Source organism: Oncorhynchus tshawytscha, linkage group LG26 (genome assembly GCF_018296145.1).
Source record: "Oncorhynchus tshawytscha isolate Ot180627B linkage group LG26, Otsh_v2.0, whole genome shotgun sequence".
Lineage (NCBI taxonomy): Eukaryota > Metazoa > Chordata > Actinopteri > Salmoniformes > Salmonidae > Oncorhynchus > Oncorhynchus tshawytscha.
The window spans coordinates 41,438,129-41,452,977 of record NC_056454.1 but is presented as its reverse complement, the minus strand read 5'-3'; the positions used below and the strand labels follow the sequence as shown (position 1 = coordinate 41,452,977).

Below are 14,849 nucleotides of genomic sequence, written 5' to 3'. Positions count from 1 at the left end.
AGAAAGATCCTGGTGTACAGTCGTGGCCAAAAGTTTTCAGAAGGACACAAATATTAATTTTCACAAAGTTTGCTGCTTCAGTGTCTTTAGATATTTTTGTCAGATGTTACTATGTAATACTGATGTATAATTAAAAGCATTTCATAAGTGTTAAAGGCTTTTATTGACAATTACATGAAGTTGATGCAAAGAATCAAAATTTGCCGTGTTGACCCTTCTTTTTCAAGACCTCTGCAATCCGCCCTGACATGCTGTCAATTAACTTCTGGGCCACATTCTGACTGATGGCAGCCCATTCTAGCATAATCAATGCTTGGAGTTTGTCAGAATTTGTGGGTTTTTGTTTGTCCACCCGCCTCTTGAGGATTGACCACGAGTTCTCAATTGGATTAAGGTCTGGGGAGTTTCCTGGCCATGGACCCAAAATATCTATGTTTTGTTCCTAGAGCCACTTAGTTATCACTTTTGCCTTATGGCAAGGTGCTCCATCATGCTGGAAAGGGCATCGTTCGTCCCCGAACTGTTCCTGGATGGTTGGGAGAAGTTGCTCTCGGAGGATGTGTTGGTACCATTCTTTATTCATGGCTGTGTTCTTAGTGAGTGAGCCCACTCCCTTGGCTGACAAGCAACCCCACACATGAATGGTCTCAGGATGCTTTACTGTTGGCATGACACAGGACTGATGGTAGCGCTCACCTTGTCTTCTTTGGACAAGCTTTTTTCCGGAATCCCCAAACAATCGGAAAGGGGATTCATCAGAGAAAATGGCTTTACCCCAGTTCTCAGCAGTCCAGTCCCTGTACCTTTTGCAGAATATCAGTCTGTCCCTGTTGTTTTTCGTGGAGAAGTGTCTTCTTTGCTGCCCTTCTTGACACCAGGCCATCCTCTAAAAGTCTTCGCCTCACTGTGCGTGTAGATGCACTCACACCTGCCTGCTGCCATTCCTGAGCAAACTCTGTACTGGTGCTGCCCCGATCCCGCAGCTGAATCAACTTTAGGAGACGGTCCTGGCGCTTGCTGAACTTTCTTGGGCGCCCTGAAGCCTCCTTTTGTGGCAGAGCTGAAATGCAGTGGAAATGTTTTTTTGAGATTCAGTTCATTTGCATGGCAAAGAGGGCTTTGCAATGAATTGCAATTCCTCTGATCACTCTTCATAACATTCTGGAGTATATGCAAATTGCCATCATACAAACTGATGCAGCAGATGTTGTGAAAATTTATATTTGTGTCATTCTCAAAACTTTTGGCCACGACTGTACAGGTAGCTTATGCTATCATCATATTAATACATATTAATCCATTTTAATCCATTCTTCCTAAACAATTAACTTTGGCATTCAGATTGCTTTTGTGCTGGATTAATGCTTTCATGTAGCTATTGTTCATGTTGGTGTGTTGGGCTTTATCAAAGACTTTGCAGAGTACTTTGCTGTTGTTGCAGGCCTTCAAGGGGGAAGAGGACATCTCTGACAAAGCCTATTTGGACTAAGTAAACAGACTTAGTAATAATTATAGCGAGGTCTGTATCTATACAGTTGATAGACTGGACCCAACTGTGCACATATGGACCTCACTGCATTGATTACTGAGGTTGTTCACACAGTAAACTACAGACTATTAAACATTTATGATCGGTTAGTTACTTGGAGTTTCTGGTGGAGGAGACAGCAGAGGAGGTGTGGGGGACCACCGACCAATCTGAATCAGAGGAGACAGCAGCAGAGGAGGTCTGGGGGACCACCGACCAGTCTGAATCAGAGGAGACAGCAGCAGAGGAGGTCTGGGGGACCACCGACCAGTCTGAATCAGAGGAAACAGCAGAGGAGGTCTGGGGGACCACCGACCAGTCTGAATCAGAGGACACAGCAGAGGAGGTGTGGGGAACCACCGACCAGTCTGAATCAGAGGACACAGCAGAGGAGGTCTGGGGAACCACCGTCCAGTCTGAATCAGAGGAAACAGGCATGATGATGAGGATGATTCAGTGTACTGTCACAGTGTATATCCTAAACCTCATTATTGATGGGATTCCAGTTCAGGTTCAATCCAATGTTTTTCTATTACAGAACCCTTCAGGAATTGACTGGGTGGATGTCTGAGTAGATGTCTATTAAAATGGACAAATTCCATATGAACTTAAAATGACAGGAATATAAATGGATTTGATCCCGATGCTGTGCTTGTTACTGTGTCCCATTAGGTAGCAATCAAAGGTTTTATAATCTGGGGTCTTATTCATCGGGGCACACCATAGCAAAAGGGAAAACAGAAAATATATAGTTTCTTACTGGACTAGTTCAGTCCATTTTCTTCTGTTTGTTGCGTAATGAATAGGACCATGTTCTCACCAGAAGACTAGGTAGTTTAGAATTGGTCCTAATGATAAATCTGTTGTTGTTTCCCCTATTGGGGAGTAATAGAAAGTGTAACAATCAATCAATCCAGCTAAAATCTGGTTCTTCACACATAGACGAGGTCGTTGTTCTCCCAACGGTATCTCATCCCCAGGACAAACTCTGACCCAGGACAAACTCCAGGTTCTCCTTTACCCAAATCCAGATAGCAGATGTTCTGAAAGAGCTGCAAAACCTGGACCCGTACAAATCAGCTGGGCTTGACAATCTGGACCCCCTATTTCTGAAACTTTCCGCCGCCATTGTCGCAACCCCTATTACCAGCCTGTTCAACCTCTCTTTCATATCGTCTGAGATCCCCAAGGATTGGAAAGCTGCCGCAGTCATCCCCCTCTTCAAAGGGGGAGACACCCTGGACCCAAACTGTTACAGACCTATATCCATCCTGCCCTGCCTATCTAAGGTCTTCGAAAGCCAAGTCAACAAACAGGTCACTGACCATCTCGAATCCCACCGTACCTTCTCCGCTGTGCAATCTGGTTTCCGAGCCGGTCACGGGTGCACCTCAGCAACACTCAAGGTACTAAACGATATCATAACCGCCATCGATAAAAGACAGTACTGTGCAGCCGTCTTCATTGACCTTGCCAAGGCTTTCGACTCTGTCAATCACCATATTCTTATCGGCAGACTCAGTAGCCTCGGTTTTTCGGATGACTGCCTTGCCTGGTTCACCAATTACTTTGCAGACAGAGTTCAGTGTGTCAAATCGGAGGGCATGCTGTCCGGTCCTCTGGCAGTCTCTATGGGGGTGCCACAGGGTTCAATTCTCGGGCCGACTCTTTTCTCTGTATATATCAATGACGTTGCTCTTGCTGCGGGCGATTCCCTGATCCACCTCTACGCAGACGACACCATTCTATATACTTTCGGCCCGTCATTGGACACTGTGCTATCTAACCTCCAAACAAGCTTCAATGCCATACAACACTCCTTCCGTGGCCTCCAACTGCTCTTAAGTTGCCTCCAACTGCTTTTCAACCGATCGCTGCCTGCACCCGCATGCCCGACTAGCATCACCACCCTGGATGGTTCCGACCTTGAATATGTGGACATCTATAAGTACCTAGGTGTCTGGCTAGACTGCAAACTCTCCTTCCAGACTCATATCAAACATCTCCAATCGAAAATCAAATCAAGAGTCGGCTTTCTATTCCGCAACAAAGCCTCCTTCACTCACGCCGCCAAGCTTACCCTAGTAAAACTGACTATCCTTCCGATCCTCGACTTCGGCGATGTCATCTACAACATGGCTTCCAACACTCTACTCAGCAAACTGGATGCAGTCTATCACAGTGCCATCCGTTTTGTCACTAAAGCACCTTATACCACCCACCACTGCGACCTGTATGCTCTAGTCGGCTGGCCCTCATTACATATTCGTCGCCAGACCCACTGGCTCCAGGTCATCTACAAGTCCATGCTAGGTAAAGCTCCGCCTTATCTCAGTTCACTGGTCACGATGGCAACACCCATCCGTAGCACGCGCTCCAGCAGGTGTATCTCACTGATCATCCCTAAAGCCAACACCTCATTTGGCCGCCTTTCATTCCAGTACTCTGCTGCCTGTGACTGGAACGAATTGCAAAAATCGCTGAAGTTGGAGACTTTTATCTCCCTCACCAACTTCAAACATCAGCTATCTGAGCAGCTAACCGATCGCTGCTGCTGTACATAGTCTATTGGTAAATAGCCCACCCATTTTCACCTACCTCATCCCCATACTGTTTTTATTTATTTACTTGCTCTTTTGCACACCAATATCTCTACCTGTACATGACCATCTGATCATTTATCACTCCAGTGTTAATCTGCAAAATTGTAATTATTCGCCTACCTCCTCATGCCTTTTGCACACATTGTATATAGACTCCCCCCTTTGTTTTCTACTGTGTTATTGACTTGTTAATTGTTTATTCCATGTGTAACTCTGTGTTGTCTGCTCACACTGCTATGCTTTATCTTGGCCAGGTCGCAGTTGCAAATGAGAACTTGTTCTCAACTGGCCTACCTGGTTAAATAAAGGTGAAATAAAAAAATAAATAAAAAATAAACTTCTGCCAGAGGTGAGCCACGGCCCGGACCCCTCCACGGTAGAAGTTAACCAGACACAGAGCCAGGAGGTACGTTACACTGTTACTAGGAGCAGACTTCAGCTGGTTGTACAGGCTCTGAGGGGGGTGGGGGAGTACAATCATCACACAGTATTGCAGAAAATGACACTAATCAACAACAAAAAATCAGACATTTTCTTGACAATTGGAAATTGTATTTCTGAGTTTAATCAGACAAATTCAAGTATTTCAAAATGTTTCTCCAATGGCATAACTACTGAACACAGCCCTGGAGTGCAGTGTGACACAGTGACTACTGAACACAGCCCTGGAGTGCAGTGTGACACAGTGACTACTGAACACAGCCCTGGAGTGCAGTGTGTCTGACACAGTGACTATTGAACACAGCCCTGGAGTGCAGTGTGACACAGTGACTACTGAACACAGCCCTGGAGTGCAATGTGTCTGACACAGTGACTACTGAACACAGCCATGCAGTGCAGTGTGACACAGTGATAGTGTGGTAAAGCACAGACAGCAGACCTACATAGTCGTCAGAATCCTTCTCTTCTGGTTCCCTGTCGGTGTGTGATGGAGCAGCCTTTCTCTCGCTGTTCTCTGATGACTGTTTACCTTTGGCTGCGTCTGGGAAGAGATACTGACACCATACACACACAAATATAAGCTTACATGCTCTCCTACATGGGAACATCCATTTCCTTACCTTGACACAAAAACATCTCTGAAGGAACAATCCTGCTACGAACCGAGTGTCTGATTTGAATGTTTTATTTAACAACTGTCTGACTTACCACTGAGCCTCTAACACAGGGTTTCCTAAACTCGGTCCTACCCTAGCACTACACAAAGCTTGATGATGTTGATATTTGAATCAGCTGTGTAGTGCTAGGGTAAACAACAAAACATGCGCTGGGGGGGGGGGCGCTAGGCCAATGGTTTGGGAAAACCTGGTCTAGGCCAATGGCAGTGTGAGCAAGTAGGGAATAAGGTACTGCTTGAGCAATGGCTTCACGGCTGATCAAGAAGCTGTTCACACAGCAGGGCCAGTAACTGAGGAGTCTGGCTGAAGACTCTCCTGCTGTCCTCTTGTGTAGTACGATGTCAGCCAGCCTAAATCACCATATGCCTTTAGAAGGTAAGAGTGTGTGTGTGTGTCTGTGTGTCCGTTTTCATGCCTGCTCTCTCTCACCAGCAGTATAGAGTTGAGCACGTCATTTCTGAGCGGTGATTCGTCGATGCGGCGTTAGCGTTAGCGGCCGCTGTGCACCATGTTGGAGACAGACAGCTTGGGGATGGGCACGGCTGTGGGCTCCGTCAGTTTAGACAGGGCTGATGTCGTCTAATGAGGAGAGAGTGGAGGGGGAGGGACAGAGAAGCCATTCACAGGGAGGGTGTGTGAGGGTGAGCTCTGACTGAGAAGAGAGCGTAATTCTCCCTTTCACAAGCAAACAACAAGCCAAGAGTCCAGAGTGGCTTCTACTTCCCATCATCTTGCACTGACGTCTGCACAAATCCCCCTAGAGAATACACCATATTGGTGTCCACATCACCAACAAACTAACATAGTCCGTGCACACCAAGACAGTCGTGAAGAGGGCACAACAAAACCTATTGCCCCTCAGGAGACTGAAAATATTTGGCATGGGTCCTCAGATCCTCAAAAGGTTCTACATCTGCACCATCGAGAGCATCCTGGTTGCATCACTGCCTGGTGTGGCAACTGCTCGGCCTCCGACCACAAGGCACTACAGAGGGTAGTGCGCATGGCCCAGTACATCACTGGGGCCAAGCTTCCTGCCATCCAGGGCCTCTATACCAGGCGGTGTCAGAGGAAGGCTCTAAACATTGTCAAAGTCTCCAGCCACCGTAGTCATAGACTGTTCTCTCTGCTACCGCAAGGCAAGCAGTACCGGAGCGTCAAGTCTTGGTCCAAGAGGCTTCTAAACAGCTTCTACCCCCAAACCATAAAACTCATGAACATCTAATGGCTACCCAGACTATTTGCATTGCCCCTCCCACCCTTTTACACCACTGCTACTCTCTGTTGTTATCATCTATGCATAGTCAATTTAATAACTCTACCTACATGTACATATTACCTCAATTACCTCGACTAATTACCTTGACAATCGCCCTCGCAATATAGCCTCGCTATTGTTATTTTACTGCTGCTCTTTAATTACTTGTTACCTTTATTTCTTATTCATATTTTTTTAAACTGCATTGTTGGTTAGGGGCTCGTAAGTAAGCATTTCACTGTAAGATCTACACCTGTTGTATTCAGCGCATGTTACGAATAAAATTTGATATTGGAAAATTAAAGAAAGAGATGTTAAGACTATTGAGATACACCCCAGTAGCCATAGAACACATTACCTTCCTCCTCAAATGGACCTCTTCCCAGAATCTCCTCTGACTCCTTCTTGGAGCACAGCTTAAAGAACTCTGTCAGGAAGTCACCTGGGACGGAGAAGATGATATCATCACTAGTTACCATAGCCACAAAGTCATAAAACCTACTTATTTCTACAATTTATCTTCTTAAAATGTGATTTTTAAACCTACTCCTAACCTAAACCCCTAACCTTAACCAAACTGCTAACCGTTTGCCTAACCCTAACCTTAAAGATGCACTATTCAGACATTTTTACTTTCATATATATTTTTAAGATATAGCCAATTTTGACTTTGTGGCTGTGGTAGCAAGTGACAACCAGAAGATGACGTTTATTTCAAATTCAAAAAGCTTTTTTTTGTCCATCAAATTTGACATTGAGTAAGTCAACATCTGAGTGAGCCTTTGGAACTCCCTTTATATACATCTGATGGATGAGGGAGCATTTTAAACCACGTTACATGGACATTCATAATATTCTATAGGATTTCTATAATATCGGATCAGTATTTCTGTGAGGGGGGTCTAACTAACCGAGCAAGCACGTGGGGTTGTCTGTGCTCCTGACTCGGACTGACAAATGAGGGGCCTGGAGTGGGTCCAGGTCACAGTGAGGTCACACAGAGAGCACATAAGGTCAGACCACACAGGGGAGGGAGGTAAACTGGCCCTGGATCAGTGGTTCACATTTACCATTATAGTAAAGATTAGGCCTGAATATAGGCTATTAAACATGGGGCTCTGACGGGAAGAGAAGATTCATTGTTATTGTGGTTTACTTTACAACCAGATATTGACCTGGTGTTCATTTAGAGACTATATAGTGGAAAGTAATTACCTGATAATTATCTATTGACTTTTTGCTTTATTTTGGATCCTTGAAATAAGAACCACTGAGTATCAGTTGCCATATAATATCTATTACCCAGTCAGCCAGTCAGTCAGTCAGGGAGGGTACCATTTCAGTTGACAAGTTGACCCGAGGCAAGTCACATCTTCTCTAAAACCCCAAAATATTACATCTAACATTTCTACCCCAGAACGCCCTAAGGGGATGCACCAATAAATACAACCAGCAAAATAAACCCAAAAACAGTCTTTGAAAGAGGACCATCTTGTTTTTGACAGGCTAATCTAAATGTTTCTGCATCCAGGTGCAGAAATCTCTGATTCCCTTCAAAGAAACTCTTTATACAATGGAGCTCAAGCACATTTAGGACGGAGGGACTTGAAGGAAAACACCGTTAATATGAAGCGATGGCTCACTGAGCACCATTTCATCACTAAACTGAAAAGCGTCAAATCATTCAGCATGAATTAATTTCAGCTTTAATGCAGTTGAACGAGCGAGCGGTGTTGCTGGGGCTGAGGTACTTGTTATATCCTCTCCCACACACCTCCTCCACAATCGCCCTCTCAACACCTACACTGTCTGGCACACAGGATATTAATATGGGAAACAACCTTTCAGTGTTCCAAAGGTATGGAGAAGTTGTTTTACTGACCTGGATGTTCTTTCTTTCTCTCCCATCTACCTCAATGCTCACTTGCTTTATAAGCTCAACCAGGATAGTGATTCTATTTATTGAAAATGACACCTCTATATTTGCTGTCATTTGGTAAGAGGATAAACAATGTTCTTGATAGATCGTATCTCAGGCTGTTAAGATGTTCCATCAATGTGTGTCAACCAGCAGGTCAGAGGGGAGGGAGGGAGTGTGGTGGTTGACACTCACGAGTACACATCGTTATCCACCATGATACCTTCTGTCAGGTGGGGCCAGGTGGTCAATAGGTGAAGCTCACTGAGACAACAATGAAAGAAAATACAATTTTTTTTTGTTTTGCTTTATAAACGTCTATAAGTATAAGCTACAGTTTGGTCAATAATGAATTATAGGCTCATGCCAAAGACGTCAAGAATACACGTGAACAATGAGATAAATCTCTCTAAATCAAGCATGCTTTGACATGTCGTCATGGCTACATCAGTCCTACCTGATTGGATCCTCACACGCTCCGAACGGCAGCTTCCCAAACTCCACCCCTCCCACCTCCCCTCTGAGGAGACCGTCGAAGTCTGGAGGCAACGGAAAAAAACACACACAAAAAACACACTTTCACCTTTTACAGTTCAATCATGACTTTGATTCAACTCCCAATACTTTCACTTAGAGGTAGCAAGAAGAACCAAAACTGTGAACACTTCCTATGCTTTTTCATCCTCAATGCCTTGAAGGCAGGCAAATTCATAACAGTACAAACTAATGGACCAAATATACTCTTGTGTCAAATATAAAAATCTCAAATTGACCCTCCACCCACTGCCATTCCTCTCAGGTCCCATTCAAGAGGAGCAGAAATATTGTCCGTTTGTGAGCCGTTTAAAAAGCTCTCCGACCTCCGACCTTGTACCGCCTTCCCTGCACCACTCAAAGACTCGAGCATCTATTTGCAACACTAAAATGTACCCCGGAGAGCAGCACTTAATATAACTGTGGGAAGAACCATCCACTATTGAATTTGGAGCAAAGAGAGAGTGAGTGGATTATATCAGTTTGCTAAAATGTTGGTCACGAGCACGTAGGCGTTGAACGACCAAAGCTTCCAAAACGCCCTGTGGGCTAGCCTAGTGGGGTACCAAATTATTGACACCCTTGATAATGATGACTGTATAGACTGAATAATTAAAATACTGAGCTATAATGTATGCTATTTTGCTTCCACCGGTCCTGGGGCCCTTGTCAACAGCGTCATTGAAATTTACAGAGTACCAGGACATTTTAGCCAAAAACCTGGTTGCCTCTGCCAGGAGTCTGACACTTGACCACAAGTGGATCTTCCAGCAAGACAATAACCCCAAACACACATCAAAACCCACAAAGAAACGGTTCATTGGCCACAAAATCAACATTTTCCAATGGCCATCTCAGTCTCTGGACTTGAAACCCATTGAAAACCTGTGGTTTGAATTGAGGAGGGCCGTCCATAAGGGCAGACGAATGATATCAGGCATCTGGAAGGATTATGTAAGGAGGAATGGTCTAAGATCCCTCCCAATGTGTTCTCCAACTCATTAAACATTTGAGAAAAAGGCTCAGTGCTGTTATCCTCACAAGGTGAGGCATTGAAAGGTATTGAAAACAGGGGTGTCAATCATTTTGACCCCTCCCTTGTTGAGAGAGAAAAATTATTATTTGTTTAACAAAATCTTTTTCTCTGAGCAATTGTATTAACAAAAGGCTAAGCTTGTGTTTGAATATATTCATTTCATTTGTGATTTTCATGAATAGGAAAAGTTTCTAGGGGTATTGATGTCCGCTGCGTTATGCTAATGCTTTGAGGCTATGATTACGCTCCCAGGTACGGGTTTGCTCGTCGCAAGAGGTTAATATGCAATTATATACATTTCCACTTTTTGTTTTTGCATACAATATAGGTCAGTATTTTTATGATTTATTTTATTCAGTTCTTTTTTCTCATCTTTATGAAGAGTGTCAATAACTTGTGTCAATAACTTCAGACCCCACTGTATGTCTAGCACCGTTTAGATTTCTGACTTGATATATCAGATATATCAGTATATGTGGTTTTACTGAACAGATAGGATGTGGTTTTACTGAACATATAGGATGTGGTTTTACTGAACAGATAGGATGTGGTTTTACTGAACATATAGGATGTGGTTTTACTGAACAGATAGGATGTGGTTTTACTGAACATATAGGATGTGGTTTTACTGAACAGATAGGATGTGGTTTTACTGAACATATAGGATGTGGTTTTACTGAACAGATAGGATGTGGTTTTACTGAACAGATAGGATGTGGTTTTACTGAACATATAGGATGTGGTTTTACTGAACAGATAGGATGTGGTTTTACTGAACATATAGGATGTGGTTTTACTGAACATATAGGATGTGGTTTTATAAAAGCAGACAGGAAAGGTAGGAGGAGTGCGACTGGGCTGGATTCAAACCCACATTGACTCTGGTACATAAGTGTGCCGGAGTTAGCGGCACGAATAACTAGACACATTCCTTCCTGTTTCGTGGGCTGAGTGGTTGTTGTGTGTACCTGGGGGCAGCTGAGGCCAGGAGTACTGCTGCCAGTCCTGCAGGACGTACGTGAAGCGGATAGCGATGTTGATGGGAGGAAGAGGAGACAGGGGACAGACCTGAAGAACAACAGAGGAAATAGAAACATAAATAGAGACAAGGTTATGTAATATCTTGTGCTATCCATCATATCTAGCAGGGGGCTGGGTACCCAGACAAAGGTTCAGCCTAGTGCTGGACAACAACAAAAAACATGCTCAAATTAAGATTCGCCATTGAAAGTGAATCTTAGTCAAACACTAGGCTTACTCTCATTCAGGGAAACTGGACCTACAGTTAGTCTGGGGTGACCCATGTGAAAGAGCTAAAAGGTTCATGTTAGGCATGAAGTCAATTAGACCAGGTCCTTCCATACTCACCGTCTAGGACTTAAAGATGTCCAGCAGGCCTGAGAGGTGGTTGTATTGTCTGGGCACCTTGCGGAGGTGGACCATCTCAGGGTCTGTACGCGCCCCCGGTCCCTGGCACTCCCCATGGTACATCCTCCTCCACTTCTGCTGGACCTGAACAAACAACGGCACCTGGCTGTACGGCATCCACAGGGGAAATAGAGGACTTTAAAAAAGGGTAGGTCACTTCAAACGTTGATGTTTTGTGGGAGAGCAGCCACACGTTGAAATCCTGTGGCTATTGTAACTACTCTCTGTTCTTGTGTCAAGATGAGTTAGTCACATGCCATCGGCAGTTAAGATCCAGCTATAGAAATATTTCCGATTTGACTAATCTTTCAACTGGTTTGGGATTGAGGCATACATTTGGACCTGCACAACAGATGACGTTTGATTTTAAAGTGATCCCTTTAACTTTAGAGACATGCCAGGAATCTCTGGTATCAATGTGGAAGAGCAGCCACAGGACTGAAATCCTGTAACTCCCTCCACAACCCTATTCTACCACCACAGCTACACAGCAGCACCTGGTGCACAGTAGAGGAACTACAGACAAAACATACGCCACCTAGTGGATTGAACAAGTAAATCATTTAATAATAAGCTTTGTTCCATTTTTTACATTTACGTTAGTCATTTAGCAGACCTCTTATGCAGAGCGACTTTCAGTAATGAGTACATACATTTTCATACTTTTTTCCACCCACATACTGACCTTGAATATTATTCTATTCAAAAGTATGTCATACTTTCTCTCATTTGAAGTCACAAAACAACATTATTTGTAATAAATGATACATGCATCAGTGACAGAACACGTGCTCATGAAGCTACGTGCTCATGAAGCTATGTGCTCATGAAGCTATGTGCTCATGAAGCTACGTGCTCATGAAGCTACGTGCTCATGAAGCTATGTGCTCATGAAGCTACGTGCTCATGAAGCTACGTGCTCATGAAGCTATGTGCTCATGAAGCTACGTGCTCATGAAGCTACGTGCTCATGAAGCTATGTGCTCATGAAGCTACGTGCTCATGAAGCTATGTGCTCATGAAGCTACGTGCTCATGAAGCTATGTGCTCATGAAGCTACGTGCTCATGAAGCTACGTGCTCATGAAGCTATGTGCTCATGAAGCTATGTGCTCATGAAGCTACGTGCTCATGAAGCTGTGTGCTCATGAAGCTACGTGCTCATGAAGCTACGTGCTGATGATCTGATACATGCTTCCTCTTACTCTAACCATGTGTTGTTAATGTCTCTCTGCCACACAGTAAACTCCCAGAGAGACAGTGAGACCAGATGACCTTGCTACAGAGACACAGAGCTACAGATCTACTGCTACCATCTTCCATTCAGCCCAGTGTTGCCATGGATACCAGATGACCTACCGCAATACGTGATGCCACGGAGGGCTGTACTTACTTCCCACAGTGTTGCTATTTTAAAACATGGCTTGTGACATTATACAGAAACACACACAAAGAGAATGTTGCAACTAGCTGTGTGAATGTGTAGGAAACTCAGCATAGATTCATGATTAGCTATAGGACACATTGGCAGTATCAGCTCTTCTTTAATTTGTCAAAGCAAATTCTGTAACAAATTTGAACTTGATTTTCCAAAAGAACATAAACAGTTGTTGTATAACTGTGACTTGTAGCAGTTACTGTTCCCAAAGAGACAGGAATATAATAGCTGAATACAGTATTCACTGTTGATACGGTCACCTACCAGTCTGCATTGGCCAGAGAGATGAAGCTACGGTCACCTACCAGTCTGCATTGGCCAGAGAGATGGAGATACGGTCACCTACCAGTCTGCGTTGGCCAGAGAGATGGAGCTACGGTCACCTACCAGTCTGTGTTGGCCAGAGAGATGGAGCTACGGTCATCTACCAGTCTGTGTTGGCCAGAGAGATGAAGCTACGGTCACCTACCAGTCTGTGTTGGCCAGAGAGATGGAGCTACGGTCATCTACCAGTCTGTGTTGGCCAGAAAGATGGAGCTACTGTCACCTACCAGTTGTGTTGGCCAGAGAGATGGAGCTAAGGTCACCTACCAGCCTGTGTTAGCCAGAGAGATGGAGCTAAGGTCACCTACCAGTCTGTGTTGGCCAGAGAGATGGAGCTACTGTCACCTACCAGTTGTGTTGGCCAGAAAGATGGAGCTACTGTCACCTACCAGTTGTGTTGGCCAGAGAGATGAAGCTACTGTCACCTGCCAGCCTGTTTTGGTAGGCGAGATGGAGCTACTGTCACCTACCAGCCTGTGTTGGCCAGAGATGGAGCAACTGTCACCTACCAGCCTGTGTTGGCCAGAGAGATGGAGCAACGGTCACCTACCAGCCTGTGTTGGCCAGAGAGATGAAGCAACTGTCACCTGCCAGCCTGTTTTGGTAGGCAAGATGGAGCTACGGTCACCTACCAGTCTGTGTTAGCCAGAGAGATGGAGCTACGGTCACCTACCAGTCTGTGTTGGCCAGAGAGATGGAGCAATGGTCACCTACCAGCCTGTGTTGGCCAGAGAGATGAAGCTACTGTCACCTGCCAGCCTGTTTTGGTAGGCAAGATGGAGCTACGGTCACCTACCAGTCTGTGTTAGCCAGAGAGATGGAGCTAAGATCACCTACCAGTCTGTGTTGGCCAGAGAGATGGAGCTACGGTCACCTACCAGCCTGTTTTGGTAGGCGAGATGAAGCTACTGTCACCTGCCAGCCTGTGTTGGCCAGAGAGATGGAGCAACGGTCACCTACCAGCCTGTGTTGGCCAGAGAGATGGAGCTACTGTCACCTACCAGCCTGTGTTGGCCAGAGAGATGGAGCTACTGTCACCTACCAGCCTGTGTTGGCCAGAGAGATGGAGACAGAGCTGAGGAGCAGGTTGCACTTGGACTCACTGATGACTGCATCCCAGTTGGCCCCAGGGGAGATGACCACAAACTCACACATGCCATACCTGCAAACACAGACTGGATACTTAAAATGTGCAATATGCAGAAATCTCTCTGCCATTTCCAAGTTGCAAAAATGTGAATAGTTTGCCTCATGTCAGTTTATGTGACAAAACAAGCAGTCATTGTGTAGAGAATCATTGTACCATCTAAACCGCAGTGAAATATATTTCCAAAACCAAAAATGTTGTATTTTCAGCTGTTTGAAGCTGGTGTGAAATGAAAGTAAAAGGTACAAAAACTAAACTGAAAATTGCGAAGCATAAAAGCAGTACACATACAGTGAGCTCCTAAAGTACTGGGACAGTGACACATGTTTTGTTGTTATGGATCTGTACTCCAGCACTTTGGATTTGAAATGATACAATGACTATGAGGTTAAAGTGCAACCTGTCAGCTTTCATTTTAGGGTATTTTCATTCATATCGGGTGAACCGTTTACAAATTACAGCACATTGTACGGCACATTGTACGGCACATTGTACGGCACATTGTACGGCACATTGTA

The 14,849-nt window shown here is 44.7% G+C and overlaps 1 pseudogene; it reads right to left on the bottom strand.

Moving 5' to 3' along the window:
• Window positions 1-14,402, bottom strand: part of LOC112224874 — a 73,775-nt pseudogene extending 59,373 nt beyond the window's left edge.
• Window positions 14,403-14,849: the final 447 nt, after the last annotated feature.